A 21,415-nucleotide genomic window follows, 5' to 3' on the forward strand; every position below is an offset into this window, starting at 1 on the left:
GGTTAGGGCTAGGGTTAGGTCGAGGGTTAGGGTTAGGGTTAGGGTTAGGGTTAGGGTTAGGGTTAAGGTTAGAGTTAGGGTTAGGGTTAGGGTTAGGGTTTGGGTTAGGGTTAGTGTTCAGGCTAGGGCTAGGGTTACTGCTAGGGCTACGGTAAGGGCTAGGGTTAGGGCTAGGGGTAGGGCTTGGGTTAGGGTTAGGCTTAGGGCTAGGGCTAGGGCAAGGGTTAGGGCAAGGGCTATGGTTAGGGTTAGGGTTAGGGTTAGGGTTAGGGTTAGGGTGAGGGTTAGGGCTCGGGCTAGGGCTAGGGCTAGGGCAAGGGTTAGGGCAAGGACTATGATTAGGGTTAGAGTTCGGGTTAGGGTTACGGTGGGGGTTAGGGTGAGGGTCAGGACTAGGGTTAGGGTGAGGGTTAGGGTTAGTGTTAGGGCCAGGGTTAGCATTAGGGTAAGGCTACAGTTAGGGTTAGGGGTAGGGGTAGGGGTAGGATTAGGGTAGGGTTAGGGTTACGGCTATGGTTAGGGTTAGGGCTCGGACAAGGGTTAGGGCTAAGGCTAGGGCTAGTGTTAGGGTTAGGGCTATGGCTAGGGCAAGGGTTAAGGTTAGGGTTAGGTATAGGGTGAGGGCTAGGGTTAGGGTGAGGGTTCTGGTTAGTGTTAGGGCTAGGGTAAGCATTAGGGTTAGGGCTACGGTTATGGTTAGGGTTGGTATTAGGGTTAGTGGTAGGCTTTGGGTTAGGGTAAGGTCTAGGGTTAGGGCTAGGGCTAGGGTAAGGGTTAGGGCTAGGTTTAGAACTAGAGCTAGGGCTAGGGTTAGGGTTAGGGTTCAGTTTCAGTTTAGGGTTACAGTTTGGTTTAGGGGTAGGCATAGGGGTAGGGTTAGGTCTAGGCCTAGGGTTAGGGTTAAGGCTATAGTTAGGTTTAGGGTTAGGGTTAGGGTTAGCGCTAGGGTTAGGCTTAGGGTTAGGGTTAGGGCTAGGGTTAGGTTTAGGGCTCGGGTTAGGTTTTGGGTTACGGTTCTGGTTCTGGTTAGGGTTTGGGTTAGCGTTACGGTTAGTGGTAGGTGTTGGGTTAGGGTTAGGGCTAGGGATAGAGTTTAGGCTATGATTAGGGTTAGGTTACAGTTAGTGAGAGGGTTAGGGCTAAGGCTAGTGTTAGGGTTAGGCTTAGGTTTAGGGATATGGTTTGGGTTAGGCTTAGGGTTAGGGCTAGGGTTAGGGTTAGGGTTAGGGTTAGGGTTAGGTCTAGGGTTAGGGTTAGTGTTATGGTTAGGGTTAGGGTTAGGGTTAGGGTTCGGGCTAGGGCTAGGGTTAGGGCTAGGGCTATGGTTACGACTAGGGTTAGGGCTAGGGTTAGGGCTACGGCAAGGGTTACGGCAAGGGCTATGGTTAGGGTTATGGTTAGGGTTAGGGTTAGGGTCAGGGTTAGGGTGAGGGCTAGGGTTAGGGTGAGGGTTAGGGTTAGTGTTAGGGCTAGGGTTAGCATTAGGGTTAGGGCTACGGTTAGGGTCACGGTTAGGGCTATGGTTATGGTTAGGGTTTGGGTTAGGGTTTGTGGTAGGCTTTGGGTTAGGGTTAGGTCTAGGGTTAGGGTTTGGGCTAAGGTTAGGGTTAGGGTTATGGCTAGGGTTAGGGTTTGGGTTAGGTTTAGGATTTGGGTTAGAGTTAGGGTTAGGGCTAGGGTTAGGTTTAGGGTTAGGGTTAGGGTTAGGGCTGGGGTTGGGGTTGAGGTTAGGGTGAGGGTTACGGTTGGGGTTGTGGTTGGTGTCGTGTTGTGGTTGGGGTTGGGGTTAGGGTTTGAGTTTGGGTTCGGGTTCCGGATAGGGTTAGAATTAGTGTTAGGGTTAGGGTTAGGGTTAGGGCTAGGGCTAGGGTTAGGGTTAGGGCTAGGGCTAGGGCTACGGATAGGGCTAGGGTTAGGGCTAGGGTTAGGGCTTAGGTTAGGGTTAGGGTTAGGGTTAGGGTTAGGGTTCGGGTTAGGTATAGGTTGAGGGCTAGGGTTAGGGTGAGGGTTCTGGTTAGTGTTAGGGCTAGGGTTAGCATTAGGGTTAGGGCTACGGTTATGGTTAGGGTTTGTGTTAGGGTTAGTGGTAGGCTTTGAGTTAGGGTAAGGTCTAGGGTTAGGGCTAGGGCTAGGGTCAGGGTTAGGGCTAGGTTTAGAACTAGAGCTAGGGCTAGGGTTAGGGTTAGGGTTCAGTTTTAGTTTAGGGTTACAGTTTGGTTTAGGGGTAGGGGTAGGGGTAGGGTTAGGTCTAGGCCTAGGGTTTGGGTTAAGGCTATATTTAGGTTTAGGGTTAGGGTTAGGGTTAGCGCTAGGGTTAGGCTTAGGGTTAGGGTTAGGGCTAGGGTTAGGTTTAGGGCTCGGGTTAGGGTTAGGGTTACGGTTCTGGTTCTGGTTAGGGTTTGGGTTAGCGTTAGGGTTAGGGTTAGTGGTAGGTGTTGGGTTAGGGTTAGTGCTAGGTATAGAGTTTAGGCTAGGATTAGGGTTAGGGTTACAGTTAGTGAGAGGGTTAGGGCTAAGGCTAGTGTTAGGGTGAGATTTAGGTTTAGGGATATGTTTTTTTGTTAGGGTTAGGGTTATGGTTAGCGTTAGGATTAGGGTTAGGGCTAGGGTTAGGTCGAGGGTTAGGGTTAGGGTTAGGGTTAGGGTTAGGGTTAGGGTTAGGGTTAAGGTTAGAGTTAGGGTTAGGGTTAGGGTTTGGGTTAGGGTTAGTGTTCGGGCTAGGGCTAGGGTTACTGCTAGGGCTACAGTTAGGGCTAGGGTTAGGGCTAGGGGTAGGGCTTGGGTTAGGGATAGGGTTAGGGCTAGGGCTAGGGCTAGGGCAAGGGTTAGGGCAAGGGCTATGGTTAGGGTTAGGGTTAGGGTGAGGGTGAGGGTGAGGGTTAGGGCTAGGGCTAGGGCTCGGGCTAGGGCTAGGGCAAGGGTTAGGGCAAGGGCTATGGTTAGGGTTAGAGTTCGGACAAGGGTTAGGTCTAAGGCTAGGGCTAGTGTTAGGGTTAGGGCTATGGCTAGGTCTTGGGCTAGGGCAAGGGTTAGGGTTAAGGTTAGGTATAGGGTGAGGGCTAGGGTTAGGGTGAGGGTTCTGGTTAGTGTTAGGGCTAGGGTAAGCATTAGGGTTAGGGCAACGGTTATGGTTAGGGTTTGTATTAGTGTTAGTGGTAGGCTTTGGGTTAGGGTAAGGTCTAGGGTTAGGGCTAGGGTTAGGGTTAATGTTAGGGCTAGGGCTAGCGTTAGGTTTGGGGTTACGGTTAGGGTTACGGTTAGGGTTAGGGTTAGGGTTAGAGTTAGGGCTAGGGTTGGGGTAGAGGTTAGGGTTAGGGTTAGGGTTAGGATTAGGTTTACGGTTGTGGTTGCGGTTGGTGTTGTGTTGTGGTTGGGGTTGGGGTTAGGGTTTGAGTTCGGGTTCGGTTTGGGTTAGGGTTAGGGTTAGGGTTTGGGGTAGGTTTATGGTTTGGGTTAGGGTTAGGGTTGGGGTTGGGGTTAGGTTTAGGGCTAGGGCTAGGGTTAAAGCTAGGGCTAGGGCTAGGGTTAGGGTTAGCGTTAGGGTTAGCGCTAGGACTAGGGTTAGGGTTAGGGTTAGGGCTAGGGCTAGGGTTAGGTTTAGGGGTAGGGATAGGTTTAGGGATAGGGTCTGGGCTAGGGTTAGGTTTAGGGTTAAGGCACGGGCTAGGGATAGGGATAGGGATAGGGCTAGGGCTAGGGCTAGGGCTAGGGCTAGGGCTAGGGTTAGTGTTAGGGTTAGGGCTAGGGTTCGGGTTAGGGCTAGAGTTCGGGTTAGGGTTAGGGTGGGGTTAGGGCTACGGCTAGGGTTTGGGCTTGGGTTAGGGTTAGGGCTAGGGATAGGACTAGGGATAGGGATAGGGATAGGGATAGGGATAGGACTAGGGCTAGGGATAGGGCTAGGGCTAGGGCAAGGGTTAGGTCAAGGGCTATTGTTACGGTTAAGTTTAGGGTCAGTGTGAGGGCTATGGTTAGGGTGAGGGTGAGGGTTACGGCTAGGGTTAGCATTAGGGTTAGGGCTGGCGTTAGCGTTAGCATTAGAGTTGGGTTTAGGTTTAGGGTTAGGGTTAGGGTTAGGGTTAGGGCTAGGGCTAGGCCTACGGTTAGGGCTTGCGTTATGGCTAGGGTTAGGGTTTGGTGAGGTTTAGGGTTAGGAGTAGAGTTAGGGTTAGGGTGAGGGCTAGGTTTAGGGTGAGGGTTAGTTTTAGGGTTAGGGTTAGGGCTAGGGTTATCATTAGGGTTAGGGCTAGGGTTAGGGTTAGGTTTATGATTATGGTTAGGGTTTTGGTTAGGTTTAGTGGTAGGCTTTGGGTTAGGGTTAGGGCTAGGGTTTGGGTTAGGGTTTGGGTTAGGGTTAGGGTTAGGATTAGGGCTAGGGCTAGTGTTAGGACTAGGGCTAGGGTAACGGTTAGGACATGCGTTAGAGCTAGAGTTAGGGCTAGCGTTAGGGTTCAGGTTCAGTTTAGGGTTACAGTTTGAGGTAGGGGTAGGGGTAGGGTAGGGCTAGGGCTAGGGTTAGGGCTAGGCCTAGGGTTACAATTAGGGCTAAGGTTAGGTTTAGGGTTAGGGTTAGAGCTAGGGTTAGCGCTAGGGTTACGTTTAGGGTTAGGGATAGGGTTAGGTGTAGGGGTAGGGATAGGTTTAGGGATAGGGTCTGGGCTAGGGTTAGGTTTAGGGTTAAGGCTCAGGCTAGGGCTAGGTATAGGGCTAGGGCTAGGGCTAGGGCTAGGGCTAGGGTTAGGGTTAGGGTTAGGGCTATGGTTCGGGTTAGGGCTAGAGTTCGGGTTAGGGTTAGGGTGGGGTTAGGGCTACGGCTAGGGTTAGGGCTTGGGTTATGTTTAGGGTTAGGGTTAGGGTTAGGGTTAGGGTTAGGGCTAGGGCTAGTGTTAGGGCTAGGGCTAGGGCTAGGGTAACGGTTAGGACATGCGTTAGAGCTAGAGTTAGGGCTAGCGTTAGGGTTCAGGTTCAGTTTAGGGTTACAGTTTGAGTTAGGGGTAGGGCTAGGGTAGGGCTAGGGCTAGGGTTAGGGCTAGGCCTAGGGTTAGAATTAGGGCTAAGGTTAGGTTTAGGGTTAGGGTTAGCGTTAGGGTTAGCGCTAGGGTTACGTTTAGGGTTAGGGATAGGGTTAGGTTTAGGGCTCGGGTTATGGTTAGGGTTACGGTTAGGGTTAGGGTTTGGGTTAGGGTTAGGGTTAGTGGTAGGGGTTGGGTTAGGGTTAGGGCTAGGGTCAGGGTTGGGGCTAGGGTTAGGGTTAGGGTTATTGTAAGTGAGAGGGTTAGGGCTAAGCCTAGGGTTATGCTTAGGGTTAGGGATACTGTTTGGGTTAGGGTTAGGGTTAGGGTAAGGGTTAGGGTTAGGGTTAGGGCTAGGGTGATGTTTAGGGTTAGGGTTAGGGTTAGGGTTAGCTCTAGGGTTAGGGTTATCGTTAGGGTGACGCTTTGGGCTAGGGTTAGGGTTAGGGTTAGGCTTAGGCTTAGGCTTAGGGTTCGGGCTAGGGCTAGGGTTAGGGCTAGGGCTAGGGCTAGGGTGAGGGTTCTGGTTAGTGTTAGGGCTAGGGTTAGCATTAAGGTTAGGGCTACGGTTATGGTTAGGATTTGTGTTAGGGTTAGTGGTAGGCTTTGAGTTAGGGTAAGGTCTAGGGTTAGGGCTAGGGCTAGGGTAAGGGTTAGGGATAGGGGTAGAACTAGAGCTAGGGGTAAGGTTAGGGTTAGGGTTCAGTTTTAGTTTAGGGTTACAGTTTGGTTTATGGGTAGGGGTAGGGGTAGGGTTAGGTGTAGGCCTAGGGTTAGGGTTAAGGCTAAAGTTAGGTTTAGGGTTAGGGTTAGGGTTAGCGCTAGGGTTAGGCTTAGGGTTAGGGCTAGGGTTAGGTTTAGGGCTCGGGTTAGGGTTAGGGTTACGGTTCTGGTTAGGGTTTGGGTTAGCGTTAGGGTTAGTGGTAGGTGTTGGGTTAGGGTTAGGGCTAGGGATAGAGTTTAGGCTAGGATTAGGGTTAGGGTTACAGTTAGTGAGAGGGTTAGGGCTAAGGCTAGTGTTAGGGTGAGATTTAGGTTTAGGGATATGGTTTTTTGTTAGGGTTAGGGTTATGGTTAGCGTTAGGATTAGGGTTAGGGCTAGGGTTAGGTCGAGGGTTAGGGTTAGGGTTAGGGTTAGGGTTAGGGTTAGGGTTAGGGTTAAGGTTAGAGTTAGGGTTAGCGTTAGGGTTTGGGTTAGGGTTAGGGTTAGTGTTCGGGCTAGGGCTAGGGTTACTGCTAGGGCTACGGTTAGAGCTAGGGTTAGGGCTAGGGTTAGGGCTTGGGTTAGGGTTAGTTTTAGGGCTAGGGCTAGGGCTAGGGCAAGGGTTAGGGCAAGGGCTATGGTTAGGGTTAGGGTTAGGGTTAGGGTTAGGGTTAGGGTTAGGGTGAGGGTTAGGGCTAGGGCTAGGGCTAGGGCTAGGGCTAGGGCTAGGGCAAGGGTTAGGGCAAGGGTTAGGGCAAGGGCTATGATTAGGGTTAGAGATCGGGTTAGGGTTACGGTTGGGGTTAGGGTGAGGGTCAGGACTAGGGTTAGGGTGAGGGTTAGGGTTAGTGTTAGGGCCAGGGTTAGCATTAGGGTCAGGGCTACGGTTAGGTTTATGGGAAGGGGTCGGGGTAGGATTAGGGTAGGGTTAGGGTTATGGCTATGGTTAGGGTTAGGGCTCGGATAAGGGTTAGGGTTAAGGCTAGGGCTAGTGTTAGTGTTAGGGCTATGGCTAGGGCTTGGGCTAGGGCAAGGGTTAGGTTTAGGGTTAGGGTTAGGTATAGGGTGAGGGCTAGGGTTAGGGTGAGGGTTCTGGTTAGTGTTAGGGCTAGGGTTAGCATTAGGGTTAGGTCTACGGTTATCGTTAGGGTTTGTGTTAGGGTTAGTGGTAGGCTTTGAGTTAGGGTAAGGTCTAGGGTTAGGGCTAGGGCTAGGGTCAGGGTTAGGGCTAGGTTTAGAACTAGAGCTAGGGCTAGGGTTAGGGTTAGGGTTCAGTTTTAGTTTAGGGTTACAGTTTGGTTTAGGGGTAGGGGTAGGGGTAGGGTTAGGTCTAGGCCTAGGGTTTGGGTTAAGGCTATAGTTAGGTTTAGGGTTAGGGTTAGGGTTAGCGCTAGGGTTAGGCTTAGGGTTAGGGTTAGGGCTAGGGTTAGGTTTAGGGCTCGGGTTAGGGTTAGGGTTACGGTTCTGGTTCTGGTTAGGGTTTGGGTTAGCGTTAGGGTTAGTGGTAGGTGTTGGGTTAGGGTTAGGGCTAGGGATAGAGTTTAGGCTAGGATTAGGGTTAGGTTACAGTTAGTGAGAGGGTTAGGGCTAAGGCTAGTGTTAGGGTGAGAGTTAGGTTTAGGGATATGGTTTTTTGTTAGGGTTAGGGTTATGGTTAGCGTTAGGATTAGGGTTAGGGCTAGGGTTAGGTCGAGGGTTAGGGTTAGGGTTAGGGTTAGGGTTAGGGTTAGGGTTAAGGTTAGAGTTAGGGTTAGGGTTAGGGTTAGGGTTTGGGTTAGGGTTAGTGTTCAGGCTAGGGCTAGGGTTACTGCTAGGGCTACGGTAAGGGCTAGGGGTAGGGCTAGGGTTAGGGCTTGGGTTAGGGTTAGGGTTAGGGCTAGGGCTAGGGCTAGGGCAAGGGTTAGGGAAGGGCTATGGTTAGGGTTAGGGTTAGGGTTAGGGTGAGGGTGAGGGTGAGGGTGAGGGTTAGGGCTCGGGCTAGGGCTAGGGCTAGGGCAAGGGTTAGGGCAAGGGCTATGGTTAGGGTTAGAGATCGGGTTAGGGTTACGGTTTGGGTTAGGGTGAGGGTCAGGACTAGGGTTAGGGTGAGGGTTAGGGTTAGTGTTAGGGCCAGGGTTAGCATTAGGGTCAGGGCTACGGTTAGGGTTATGGGAAGGGGTAGGGGTAGGATTAGGGTAGGGTTAGGGTTACGGCTATGGTTAGGGTTAGGGCTCGGACAAGGGTTAGGGCTAAGGCTAGGGCTAGTGTTAGGGTTAGGGCTATGGCTAGGGCTTGGGCTAGGGCAAGGGTTAGGGTTAGGGTTAGGGTTAGGTATAGGGTGAGGGCTAGGGTTAGGGTGAGGGTTTGTATTAGGGTTAGTGGTAGGCTTTGGGTTAGGGTAAGGTCTAGGGTTAGGGCTAGGGCTAGGGTAAGGTTTAGGGCTAGGTTTAGAACTAGAGCTAGGGCTAGGGTTAGGGTTAGGGTTCAGTTTCAGTTTAGGGTTACAGTTTGGTTTAGGGGTAGGGGTAGGGGTAGGGTTAGGTCTAGGCCTAGGGTTAGGGTTAAGGCTATAGTTAGGTTTAGGGTTAGGGTTAGGGTTAGAGCTAGGGTTAGGCTTAGGGTTAGGGTTAGGGCTAGGGTTAGGGCTAGGGTTAGGTTTAGGGCTCGGGTTAGGTTTAGGGTTACGGTTCTGGTTCTGGTTAGGGTTTGGGTTAGCGTTACGGTTAGTGGTAGGTGTTGGGTTAGGGTTAGGGCTAGGGATAGAGTTTAGGCTAGGATTAGGGTTAGGTTACAGTTAGTGAGAGGGTTAGGGCTAAGGCTAGTGTGAGGGTGAGATTTAGGTTTAGGGATACGGTTTTTTGTTAGGGTTAGGGTTATGGTTAGCGTTAGGATTAGGGTTAGGGCTAGGGTTAGGTCGAGGGTTAGGGTTAGGGTTAAGGTTAGGGTTAGGGTTAAGGTTAGAGTTAGGGTTAGGGTTAGGGTTTGTGTTAGGGTTAGGGTTAGTGTTCGGGCTAGGGCTAGGGTTACTGCTAGGGCTACAGTTAGGGCTAAGGTTAGGGCTAGGGTTAGGGCTAGGGTTAGGGCTTGGGTTAGGGTTAGGGCTAGGGCTAGGGCTAGGGCAAGGGTTAGGCAAGGGCTATGGTTAGGTTTAGGGTTAGGGTTAGGGTTAGGGTTAGGGTTAGGGTTAGGGTTAGGGTGAGGGTTAGGGCTAGGGCTAGGGCAAGGGTTAGGGCAAGGGCTATGCTTAGGGTTAGAGTTAGGGTTAGGGTTAGGGTTAGGGTTGGGGTTAGGGTGAGGGTCAGGGCTAGGGTTAGGGTGAGGGTTAGGGTTAGTGTTAGGGCCAGGGTTAGCATTAGGGTCAGGGCTACGGTTAGGGTTAGGGGTAGGGGTAGGGGTAGGATTAGGGTAGGGTTAGGGTTACGGCTATGGTTAGGGTTAGGGTTAGGGTTAGGGTTAGAGTTAGGGCAAGGGTTAGGGCTAGACTTCAGGTTAGGTTTAGGGTAGGGTTAGGGCTAGGGCTAGGGTTAGGGTTAGGGTTAGGGTTAGGTTTAGGGCGAGGGCTAGGGCTAGGGTTTGTGTTAGGGTTAGGGCTAGGGCTAGGGCTAGGGCTAGGGTTAGTGTTAGGGTTAGTGTTAGGGTTAGGTTTAGGTGTAGGGTTAGGGTTAGACTTAGGGGCAGGTTTAGGGGTAGGGCTAGGGTTAGTTGTAGTGTTAGAGCTAGGGCTAGGGCTTGGGATAGGGATAGGGATAGGGATAGGGATAGGGATAGGGATAGGGTTAGTTTTAGTGTTAGTGTTAGTGTTAGGGCTAGGGCTAGGGTTAGGGTTAGGGTTAGGGTTAGGGTTAGGGTTAGGGCTAGGGTTAGGTTTAGGGCTAGGGCTAGGGTTAGGGTTAGGGTTTGGGCTAGGATTAGGGCTAGGGTTAGGGCTAGGGCTAGGGCTAGGTAATGGTTAGGGCTAGGGTTAGAGCTAGAGCTAGGACTAGGGTTAGGGTTCAGGTTCAGGTTCAGTTTAGGGTTACAGTTTGGGTTAGGGGCAGGGGTAGGGGTAGGGGTATGGTTACGGCTAGGCCTAGGGTTAGGGTTAGGGCTAGGGTTAGGTTTAGGGTTAGCGTTAGAGTTAGGATTAGCGCTAGGGTTAGGGCTAGGTTCAGGTTTAGGGCTCGGGTCAGTGTTATGTTTAGGGTTACGGTTCTGGTTAGGGTTTGGGTTAGGGTTAGGGTTAGTGGTAGGGGTTGGGTTAGGGCTAGGGTTAGGGTTTGGGCTAGGATTAGGGTTAGGGTTACAGTTAGTGAGAGGGTTAGGGCTAAGACGAGGGTTAGGGTGAGATTTAGGTTTAGGGATATGTTTTTTTGTTAGGGTTAGGGTTATGGTTAGCGTTAGGATTAGGGTTAGGGCTAGGGTTAGGTCGAGGGTTAGGGTTAGGGGTAGGGTTAGGGTTATGGTTAGGTTTAGGGTTAAGGTTAGAGTTAGGGTTAGGGTTAGGGTTTGGGTTAGGGTTAGGGTTAGTGTTCGGGCTAGGGCTAGGGCTAGGGTTACTGCTAGGGCTACGGTTAGGCCTAGGGTTAGGGCTAGGGTTAGGGCTTGGGTTAGGTTTAGGGTTAGGGCTAGGGCTAGGGCTAGGGCAAGGGTTAGGGCAAGGGCTATGGTTAGGGTTAGGGTTAGGGTTAGGGTTAGGGTTAGGGTGAGGGCTAGGGCTAGGGCTAGGGCTAGGGCTAGGGCAAGGGTTAGGGCAAGGGCTATGGTTAGGGTTAGAGTTCGGGTTAGGGTTACGGTTGGGGTTAGGGTGAGGGTCAGGACTAGGGTTAGGGTGAGGGTTAGTGTTAGGGCCAGGGTTAGCATTAGGGTCAGGGCTACTGTTAGGGTTACGGGTAGGGGTAGGGGTAGGATTAGGGTAGGGTTAGGGCTAAGGCTAGGGCTAGTGTTAGGGTTAGAGGTATGGCTAGGGCTTCGGCTAGGGCAAGGGTTAGGGTTAGGGTTAGGGTTAGGGTTAGGTATAGGGTGAGGGCTAGGGTTAGGGTGAGGGTTCTGGTTAGTGTTAGGGCTAGGGTAAGCATTAGGGTTAGGGCTACGGTTATGGTTAGGGTTTGTATTAGGGTTAGTGGTAGGCTTTGGGTTAGGGTAAGGTCTAGGGTTAGGGCTAGGGTTAGGGTTAATGTTAGGGCTAGGGCTAGGGTTAGGTTTGGGGTTACGGTTAGGGTTACGGCTAGGGTTAGGGTTAGGGTTAGGGTTAGGGTTAGAGTTAGGGCTAGGGTTGGGGTTGGGGTTAGGGTTTGAGTTCGGGTTCGGTTCGGGTTAGGGTTAGGGTTTGGGGTAGATTTATGGTTTGGGTTAGGGTTAGGGTTGCGGTTGGGGTTAGGTTTAGGGCTAGGGCTAGGGCTCGGGCTAAGGTTAAAGCTAGGGCTAGGGCTAGGGTTAGGGTTAGGGTTAGCGTTAGGGTTAGCACTAGGGCTAGGGTTAGGGGTAGGGGTAGGGTTAGGATTAGGGTTAGCGCGAGGGCTGGGGTTAGGGTTAGGGTTAGGGGTAGGGTTAGGGTTAGGGTTAGGGTTAGGGCTAGGGTTAGGTTTAGGGCTAGCGATAGGTTTAGGGATAGGGTCTGGGCTAGGGTTAGATTTAGGGTTAAGGCTCGGGATAGGGCTAGGGATAGGGCTAGGGCTAGGTCTAAGGCTAGGGTTAGGGTTAGGGCTAGGGTTCGGGTTAGGGCTAGAGTTCGGGTTAGGGTTAGGGTGGGGTTAGGGCTACGGCTAGGGTTAGGGCTTGGGTTTGGGTTAGGGTTAGGGTTAGGGTTAGGGTTAGGGCTAGGGCTAGGGCTAGGACTAGGGATAGGGATAGGGATAGGGATAGGGATAGGGATAGGGATAGGGATAGGACTAGGGATAGGGATAGGGCTAGGGCTAGGGCAAGGGTTAGGTCAAGGGCTATTGTTACGGTTAGGGTTAGGGTCAGTGTGAGGGCTATGGTTAGGGTGAGGGTGACGGTGAGGGTTACGGCTAGGGTTAGCATTAGGGTTAGGGCTGGCGTTAGCGTTAGAGTTAGGTTTAGGTTAAGGGTTAGGGTTAGGGTTAGGGTTAGGGTTAGGGTTAGGGCTAGGGCTAGGGCTACGGTTAGGGCTAGCGTTATGGCTAGGTTTAGGGTTCGGTGAGGTTTAGGGTTAGGAGTAGAGTTAGGGTTAGGGTGAGGGCTAGGTTTAGGGTGAGGGTTAGTTTTAGGGTTTGGGTTAGGGCTAGGGTTAGGGTTAGGTTTATGATTATGGTTAGGGTTTTGGTTAGGTTTAGTGGTAGGCTTTGGGTTAGGGTTAGGACTAGGGTTTGGGTTAGGGTTTGGGTTAGGGTTAGGGTTAGGATTAGGGCTAGGGCTAGTCTTAGGGCTAGGGCTAGGGCTAGGGTAACGGTTAGGACATGCGTTAGAGCTAGAGTTAGGGCTAGCGTTAGGGTTCAGGTTCAGTTTAGGGTTACAGTTTGAGTTAGGGGTAGGGGTAGGGTAGGGCTAGGGCTAGGGTTAGGGCTAGGCCTAGGGTTAGAATTAGGGCTAAGGTTAGGTTTAGGGTTAGGGTTAGCGTTAGGGTTAGCGCTAGGGTTACGTTTAGGGTTAGGGATAGGGTTAGGTTTAGGGCTCGGGTTATGGTTAGGGTTACGGTTATGGTTAGGGTTAGGGTTAGGGTTAGTGGTAGGGGTTGGGTTAGGGTTAGGGCTAGGGTCAGGGTTGGGGCTAGGGTTAGGGTTAGGGTTATTGTAAGTGAGAGGGTTAGGGCTAAGCCTAGGGTTATGCTTAGGGTTAGGGATACTGTTTGGGTTAGGGTTAGGGTTAGGGTAAGGGTTTGGGTTAGGGTTAGGGCTAGGGTGAGGTTTAGGGTTAGGGTTAGGGTTAGGGTTAGTTCTAGGGTTAGGGTTATCGTTAGGGTGACGCTTTGGTCTAGGGTTAGGGTTAAGGTTAGGGTTAGGGTTCGGGCTAGGGCTAGGGTTAGGGCTAGGGCTAGGGCTACGGATAGGGCTAGGATAAGGTCTAGGGTTAGGGCTAGGGCTAGGGTAAGGGTTAGGGCTAGGGTTAGGTCGAGGGTTAGGGTTAGGGTTAGGGTTAGGGTTAGGGTTAGGGTTAAGGTTAGAGTTAGGGTTAGGGTTAGGGTTAGGGTTTGGGTTAGGGTTAGTGTTCAGGCTAGGGCTAGGGTTACTGCTAGGGCTACGGTAAGGGCTAGGGTTAGGGCTAGGGGTAGGGCTTGGGTTAGGGTTAGGGTTAGGGCTAGGGCTAGGGCTAGGGCAAGGGTTAGGGAAGGGCTATGGTTAGGGTTAGGGTTAGGGTTAGGGTTAGGGTTAGGGTGAGGGTGAGGGTTAGGGCTCGGGCTAGGGCTAGGGCTAGGGCAAGGGTTAGGGCAAGGGCTATGGTTAGGGTTAGAGATCGGGTTAGGGTTACGGTTGGGGTTAGGGTGAGGGTCAGGACTAGGGTTAGGATGAGGGTTAGGGTTAGTGTTAGGGCCAGGGTTAGCATTAGGGTCAGGGCTACGGTTAGGGTTATGGGAAGGGGTAGGGGTAGGATTAGGGTAGGGTTAGGGTTACGGCTATGGTTAGGGTTAGGGCTCGGACAAGGGTTAGGGCTAAGGCTAGGGCTAGTGTTAGGGTTAGGGCTATGGCTAGGGCTTGGGCTAGGGCAAGGGTTAGGGTTAGGGTTAGGGTTAGGTATAGGGTGAGGGCTAGGGTTAGGGTGAGGGTTTGTATTAGGGTTAGTGGTAGGCTTTGGGTTAGGGTAAGGTCTAGGGTTAGGGCTAGGGCTAGGGTAAGGTTTAGGGCTAGGTTTAGAACTAGAGCTAGGGCTAGGGTTAGGGTTAGGGTTCAGTTTCAGTTTAGGGTTACAGTTTGGTTTAGGGGTAGGGGTAGGGGTAGGGGTAGGTCTAGGCCTAGGGTTAGGGTTAAGGCTATAGTTAGGTTTAGGGTTAGGGTTAGGGTTAGCGCTAGGGTTAGGCTTAGGGTTAGGGTTAGGGCTAGGGTTAGGGCTAGGGTTAGGTTTAGGGCTCGGGTTAGGTTTAGGGTTACGGTTCTGGTTCTGGTTAGGGTTTGGGTTAGCGTTACGGTTAGTGGTAGGTGTTGGGTTAGGGTTAGGGCTAGGGATAGAGTTTAGGCTAGGATTAGGGTTAGGTTACAGTTAGTGAGAGGGTTAGGGCTAAGGCTAGTGTGAGGGTGAGATTTAGGTTTAGGGATACGGTTTTTTGTTAGGGTTAGGGTTATGGTTAGCGTTAGGATTAGGGTTAGGGCTAGGGTTAGGTCGAGGGTTAGGGTTAGGGTTAAGGTTAGGGTTAGGGTAAAGGTTAGAGTTAGGGTTAGGGTTAGGGTTTGTGTTAGGGTTAGGGTTAGTGTTCGGGCTAGGGCTAGGGTTACTGCTAGGGCTACAGTTAGGGCTAAGGTTAGGGCTAGGGTTAGGGCTAGGGTTAGGGCTTGGGTTAGGGTTAGGGCTAGGGCTAGGGCAAGGGTTAGGCAAGGGCTATGGTTAGGGTTAGGGTTAGGGTTAGGGTTAGGGTTAGGGTTAGGGTGAGGGTTAGGGCTAGGGCTAGGGCAAGGGTTAGGGCAAGGGCTATGCTTAGGGTTAGAGTTAGGGTTAGGGTTAGGGTTAGGGTTAGGGTTGGGGTTAGGGTGAGGGTCAGGGCTAGGGTTAGGGTGAGGGTTAGGGTTAGTGTTAGGGCCAGGGTTAGCATTAGGGTTAGGGCTACGGTTAGGGTTAGGGGTAGGGGTAGGGGTAGGATTAGGGTAGGGTTAGGGTTACGGCTATGGTTAGGGTTAGGGTTAGGGTTAGGGTTAGAGTTAGGGCAAGGGTTAGGGCTAGACTTCAGGTTAGGTTTAGGGTAGGGTTAGGGCTAGGGCTAGGGCTAGGGTTAGGGTTAGGGTTAGGGTTAGGTTTAGGGCGAGGGCTAGGGCTAGGGTTTGTGTTAGGGTTAGGGCTAGGGCTAGGGCTAGGGCTAGGGTTAGTGTTAGGGTTAGTGTTAGGGTTAGGTTTAGGTGTAGGGTTAGGGTTAGACTTAGGGGCAGGTTTAGGGGTAGGGCTAGGGTTAGTTGTAGTGTTAGAGCTAGGGCTAGGGCTTGGGATAGGGATAGGGATAGGGATAGGGATAGGGATAGGGATAGGGTTAGTGTTAGTGTTAGTGTTAGTGTTAGGGCTAGGGCTAGGGTTAGGGTTAGGGTTAGGGTTAGGGTTAGGGTTAGGGTTAGGGTTAGGGTTAGGGCTAGGGTTAGGTTTAGGGCTAGGGCTAGGGTTAGGGTTAGGGTTTGGGCTAGGATTAGGGCTAGGGTTAGGGCTAGGGCTAGGGCTAGGTAACGGTTAGGGCTAGGGTTAGAGCTAGAGCTAGGACTAGGGTTAGGGTTCAGGTTCAGGTTCAGTTTAGGGTTACAGTTTGGGTTAGGGGCAGGGGTAGGGGTAGGGGTATGGTTACGGCTAGGCCTAGGGTTAGGGTTAGGGCTAGGGTTAGGTTTAGGGTTAGCGTTAGAGTTAGGATTAGCGCTAGGGTTAGGGTTATGGTTAGGGTTAGGGCTAGGTTCAGGTTTAGGGCTCAGGTCAGTGTTTTGTTTAGGGTTACGGTTCTGGTTAGGGTTTGGGTTAGGGTTAGGGTTAGTGGTAGGGGTTGGGTTAGGGCTAGGGTTAGGGTTTGGGCTAGGATTAGGGTTAGGGTTACAGTTAGTGAGAGGGTTAGGGCTAAGACGAGGGTTAGGGTGAGATTTAGGTTTAGGGATATGTTTTTTTGTTAGGGTTAGGGTTATGGTTAGCGTTAGGATTAGGGTTAGGGCTAGGGTTAGGTCGAGGGTTAGGGTTAGGGTTAGGGTTAGGGTTATGGTTAGGTTTAGGGTTAAGGTTAGAGTTAGGGTTAGGGTTAGGGTTTGGGTTAGGGTTAGGGTTAGTGTTCGGGCTAGGGCTAGGGCTAGGGTTACTGCCAGGGCTACGGTTAGGCCTAGGGTTAGGGCTAGGGTTAGGGCTTGGGTTAGGTTTAGGGTTAGGGCTAGGGCTAGGGCTAGGGCAAGGGTTAGGGCAAGGGCTATGGTTAGGGTTAGGGTTAGGGTTAGGGTTAGGGTGAGGGCTAGGGCTAGGGCTAGGGCTAGGGCTAGGGCTAGGGGAAGGGTTAGGGCAAGGGCTATGGTTAGGGTTAGAGTTCGGGTTAGGGTTACGGTTGGGGTTAGGGTGAGGGTCAGGACTAGGGTTAGGGTGAGGGTTAGTGTTAGTGTTAGGGCCAGGGTTAGCATTAGGGTCAGGGCTACTGTTAGGGTTACGGGTAGGGGTAGGGGTAGGATTAGGGTAGGGTTAGGGCTAAGGCAAGGGCTAGTGTTAGGGTTAGAGGTATGGCTAGGGCTTCGGCTAGGGCAAGGGTTAGGGTTAGGGTTAGGGTTAGGGTTAGGTATAGGGTGAGGGCTAGGGTTAGGGTGAGGGTTCTGGTTAGTGTTAGGGCTAGGGTAAGCATTAGGGTTAGGGCTACGGTTATGGTTAGGGTTTGTATTAGGGTTAGTGGTAGGCTTTGGGTTAGGGTAAGGTCTAGGGTTAGGGCTAGGGTTAGGGTTAATGTTAGGGCTAGGGCTAGGGTTAGGTTTGGGGTTACGGTTAGGGTTACGGTTAGGGTTAGGGTTAGGGTTAGGGTTAGGGTTAGGGTTAGGGTTAGAGTTAGGGCTAGGGTTGGGGTTGGGGTTAGGGTTTGAGTTCGGGTTCGGTTCGGGTTAGGGTTAGGGTTAGGGTTTGGGGTAGATTTATGGTTTGGGTTAGGGTTAGGGTTGCGGTTGGGGTTAGGTTTAGGGCTAGGGCTAGGGCTCGGGCTAAGGTTAAAGCTAGGGCTAGGGCTAGGGTTAGCGTTAGGGTTAGCACTAGGGCTAGGGTTAGGGGTAGGGGTAGGGTTAGGATTAGGGTTAGCGCGAGGGCTGGGGTTAGGGTTAGGGTTAGGGGTAGGGTTAGGGTTAGGGTTAGGGTTAGGGCTAGGGTTAGGTTTAGGGCTAGCGATAGGTTTAGGGATAGGGTCTGGGCTAGGGTTAGATTTAGGGTTAAGGCTCGGGATAGGGCTAGGGATAGGGCTAGGGCTAGGTCTAAGGCTAGGGTTAGGCTTAGGGCTAGGGTTCGGGTTAGGGCTAGAGTTCGGGTTAGGGTTAGGGTGGGGTTAGGGCTACGGCTAGGGTTAGGGCTTGGGTTTGGGTTAGGGTTAGGGTTAGGGTTAGGGTTAGGGCTAGGGCTAGGGCTAGGACTAGGGATAGGGATAGGGATAGGGATAGGGATAGGGATAGGGATAGGACTAGGGATAGGGATAGGGCTAGGGCTAGGGCAAGGGTTAGGTCAAGGGCTATTGTTACGGTTAGGGTTAGGGTCAGTGTGAGGGCTATGGTTAGGGTGAGGGTGACGGTGAGGGTTACGGCTAGGGATAGCATTAGGGTTAGGGCTGGCGTTAGCGTTAGAGTTAGGTTTAGGTTAAGGGTTAGGGTTAGGGTTAGGGTTAGGGTTAGGGCTAGGGCTAGGGCTACGGTTAGTGCTAGCGTTATGGCTAGGTTTAGGGTTCGGTGAGGTTTACGGTTAGGAGTAGAGTTAGGGTTAGGGTGAGGGCTAGGTTTAGGGTAGGGTTAGTTTTAGGGTTTGGGTTAGGGCTAGGGTTATCATTAGGGTTAGGGCTAGGGTTAGGGTTAGGTTTATGATTATGGTTAGGGTTTTGGTTAGGTTTAGTGGTAGGCTTTGGGTTAGGGTTAGGACTAGGGTTTGGGTTAGGGTTTGGGTTAGGGTTAGGGTTAGGATTAGGGCTAGGGCTAGTCTTAGGGCTAGGGCTAGGGCTAGGGTAACGGTTAGGACATGCGTTAGAGCTAGAGTTAGGGCTAGCGTAAGGGTTCAGGTTCAGTTTAGGGTTACAGTTTGAGTTAGGGGTAGGGGTAGGGTAGGGCTAGGGCTAGGGTTAGGGCTAGGCCTAGGGTTAGAATTAGGGCTAAGGTTAGGTTTAGGGTTAGGGTTAGCGTTAGGGTTAGCGCTAGGGTTACGTTTAGGGTTAGGGATAGGGTTAGGTTTAGGGCTCGGGTTAGGGTTAGGGTTACGGTTATGGTTAGGGTTAGGGTTAGGGTTAGTGGTAGGGGTTGGGTTAGGGTTAGGGCTAGGGTCAGGGTTGGGGCTAGGGTTAGGGTTAGGGTTATTGTAAGTGAGAGGGTTAGGGCTAAGCCTAGGGTTATGCTTAGGGTTAGGGATACTGTTTGGGTTAGGGTTAGGGTTAGGGTTAGGGTAAGGGTTTGGGTTAGGGTTAGGGCTAGGGTGAGGTTTAGGGTTAGGGTTAGGGTTAGGGTTAGTTCTAGGGTTAGGGTTATCGTTAGGGTGACGCTTTGGGCTAGGGTTAGGGTTAAGGTTAGGGTTAGGGTTAGGGTTCGGGCTAGGGCTAGGGTTAGGGCTAGGGCTAGGGCTACGGATAGGGCTAGGATAAGGTCTAGGGTTAGGGCTAGGGCTAGGGTAAGGGTTAGGGCTAGGGTTAGGTCGAGGGTTAGGGTTAGGGTTAGGGTTAGGGTTAGGGTTAAGGTTAGAGTTAGGGTTAGGGTTAGGGTTAGGGTTTGGGTTAGGGTTAGTGTTCAGGCTAGGGCTAGGGTTACTGCTAGGGCTACGGTAAGGGCTAGGGTTAGGGCTAGGGGTAGGGCTTGGGTTAGGGTTAGGGTTAGGGCTAGGGCTAGGGCTAGGGCAAGGGTTAGGGAAGGGCTATGGTTAGGGTTAGGGTTAGGGTTAGGGTTAGGGTTAGGGTTAGGGTGAGGGTGAGGGTTAGGGCTCGGGCTAGGGCTAGGGCTAGGGCAAGGGTTAGGGCAAGGGCTATGGTTAGGGTTAGAGATCGGGTTAGGGTTACGGTTGGGGTTAGGGTGAGGGTCAGGACTAGGGTTAGGGTGAGGGTTAGGGTTAGTGTTAGGGCCAGGGTTAGCATTAGGGTCAGGGCTACGGTTAGGGTTATGGGAAGGGGTAGGGGTAGGATTAGGGTAGGGTTAGGGTTACGGCTATGTTTAGGGTTAGGGCTCGGACAAGGGTTAGGGCTAAGGCTAGGGCTAGTGTTAGGGTTAGGGCTATGGCTAGGGCTTGGGCTAGGGCAAGGGTTAGGGTTAGGGTTAGGATTAGGTTTTGGGTGAGGGCTAGGGTTAGGGTGAGGGTTTGTATTAGGGTTAGTGGTAGGCTTTGGGTTAGGGTAAGGTCTAGGGTTAGGGCTAGGGCTAGGGTAAGGTTTAGGGCTAGGTTTAGAACTAGAGCTAGGGCTAGGGTTAGGGTTAGGGTTCAGTTTCAGTTTAGGGTTACAGTTTGGTTTAGGGGTAGGGGTAGGGGTAGGGGTAGGTCTAGGCCTAGGGTTAGGGTTAAGGCTATAGTTAGGTTTAGGGTTAGGGTTAGGGTTAGCGCTAGGGTTAGGCTTAGGGTTAGGGTTAGGGCTAGGGTTAGGGCTAGGGTTAGGTTTAGGGCTCGGGTTAGGGTTAGGGTTACGGTTCTGGTTCTGGTTAGGGTTTGGGTTAGCGTTACGGTTAGTGGTAGGTGTTGGGTTAGGGTTAGGGCTAGGGATAGAGTTTAGGCTAGGATTAGGGTTAGGTTACAGTTAGTGAGAGGGTTAGGGCTAAGGCTAGTGTTAGGGTGAGATTTAGGTTTAGGGATACGGTTTTTTGTTAGGGTTAGGGTTATGGTTAGCGTTAGGATTAGGGTTAGGGCTAGGGTTAGGTCGAGGTTTAGGGTTAGGGTTAAGGTTAGGGTTAGGGTTAAGGTTAGAGTTAGGGTTAGGGTTAGGGTTTGTGTTAGGGTTAGGGTTAGTGTTCGGGCTAGGGCTAGGGTTACTGCTAGGGCTACAGTTAGGGCTAAGGTTAGGGCTAGGGTTAGGGCTAGGGTTAGGGCTTGGGTTAGGGTTAGGGCTAGGGCTAGGGCTAGGGCTAGTGTTAAAGCTAGGGCTAGGGCTAGGGTTAGGGTTAGGGTTAGCGTTAGGGTTAGCGCTAGGGCTAGGGTTAGGGTTAGGGTTAGGGTTAGGGCTAGGGTTAGGTTTAGGGTTAAGGCTCGGGCTAGGGCTAGGGATAGGGATAGGGCTAGGTCTAGGGCTAGGGCTAGGGTTAGTGTTAGGTTTAGGGCTAGGGTTCGGGTTAGGGCTAGAGTTAGGGTTAGGGTGGGGTTAGGGATACGGCTAGGGTTTGGGCTTGGGTTAGGGTTAGGGTTAGGGTTAGGGCTAGGGATAGGACTAGGGATAGGGATAGGGATAGGGATAGGGATAGGGCAAGGGTTAGGTCAAGGGCTATTGTTACGGTTAGGGTTAGGGTCAGTGTGAGGGCTATGGTTAGGGTGAGGGTGAGGGTGAGGGTTACGGCTAGGGTTAGCATTAGGGTTAGGGCTGGCGTTAGCGTTAGCATTAGAGTTAGGTTTAGGTTTAGGTTTAGGGTTAGGGTTAGGGTTAGGGCTAGGGCTAGGGCTACGGTTAGGGCTTGCGTCATGTCTAGGGTTAGGGTTCGGTGAGGTTTAGGGTTAGGAGTAGAGTTAGGGTTAGGGTGAGGGCTAGGTTTAGGGTGAGGGTTAGTTTTAGGGTTAGGGTTAGGGCTAGGGTTATCATTAGGGTTAGGGCTAGGGTTAGGGTTAGGTTTATGATTATGGTTAGGGTTTTGGTTAGGTTTAGTGGTAGGCTTTGGGTTAGGGTTAGGGCTAGGGTTTGGGTTAGGGTTAGGGTTAAGGTTAGAGTTAGGGTTAGGGTTAGGGTTTGGGTTAGGGTTAGGGTTAGGGTTAAGGTTAGAGTTAGGGTTAGGGTTAGGGTTTGTGTTAGGGTTAGGGTCAGTGTTCGGGCTAGGGCTAGGGTTACTGCTAGGGCTACAGTTAGGGCTAAGGTTAGGGCTAGGGTTAGGGCCAGGGTTAGGGCTTGGGTTAGGGTTAGGGCTAGGGCTAGGGCTAGGGCTAGAGCTAGGGCAAGGGTTAGGCAAGGGCTATGGTTAGGGTTAGGGTTAGGGTTAGGGTTAGGGTGAGGGTTACGGCTAGGGCTAGGGCTAGGGCAAGGGTTAGGGTAAGGGCTATGCTTAGAGTTAGAGTTAGGGTTAGGGTTAGGGTTGGGGTTAGGGTGAGGGTCAGGGCTAGGGTTAGGGTGAGGGTTAGGGTTACGGTTCTGGTTCTGGTTAGGGTTTGGGTTAGCGTTAGGGTAAGTGGTAGGTGTTGGGTTAGGGTTAGGGCTAGGGATAGAGTTTAGGCTAGGATTAGGGTTAGGGTTACAGTTAGTGAGAGGGTTAGGGCTAAGGCTAGTGTTAGGGTGAGAGTTAGGTTTAGGGATATGGTTTTTTGTTAGGGTTAGGGTTATGTTTAGCGTTAGGATTAGGGTTAGGGCTAGGGTTAGGGTTAGGGTTAGGGTTAGGGTTAGGGTTAAGGTTAGAGTTAGGGTTAGGGTTAGGGTTAGGGTTTGGGTTAGGGTTAGTGTTCGGGCTAGGGCTAGGGTTACTGCTAGGGCTACGGTTAGGGCTAGGGTTAGGTCTAGGGGTAGGGCTTGGGTTAGGGTTAGGGTTAGGGCTAGGGCTAGGGCTAGGGCTAGGGCAAGGGTTAGGGCAAGGGCTATGGTTAGGGTTAGGGTTAGGGTTAGTGTGAGGGTGAGGGTTAGGGCTAGGGCTAGGGCTAGGGCTAGGGCTAGGGCAAGGGTTAGGGCAAGGGCTATGGTTAGGGTGAGGGTGAGGGTTAGTGTTAGGCCCAGGGTTAGCATTAGGGTCAGGGCTACGGTTAGGGTTAGGGGAGGGGTAGGGGTAGGATTAGGGTAGGGTTAGGGTTACGGCTATGGTTAGGG

Source organism: Heloderma suspectum, chromosome W, assembly GCF_057233095.1.
Source record: "Heloderma suspectum isolate Gila_16-S chromosome W, 16-S_ref, whole genome shotgun sequence".
NCBI classification, from domain to species: Eukaryota; Metazoa; Chordata; class Lepidosauria; order Squamata; family Helodermatidae; genus Heloderma; species Heloderma suspectum.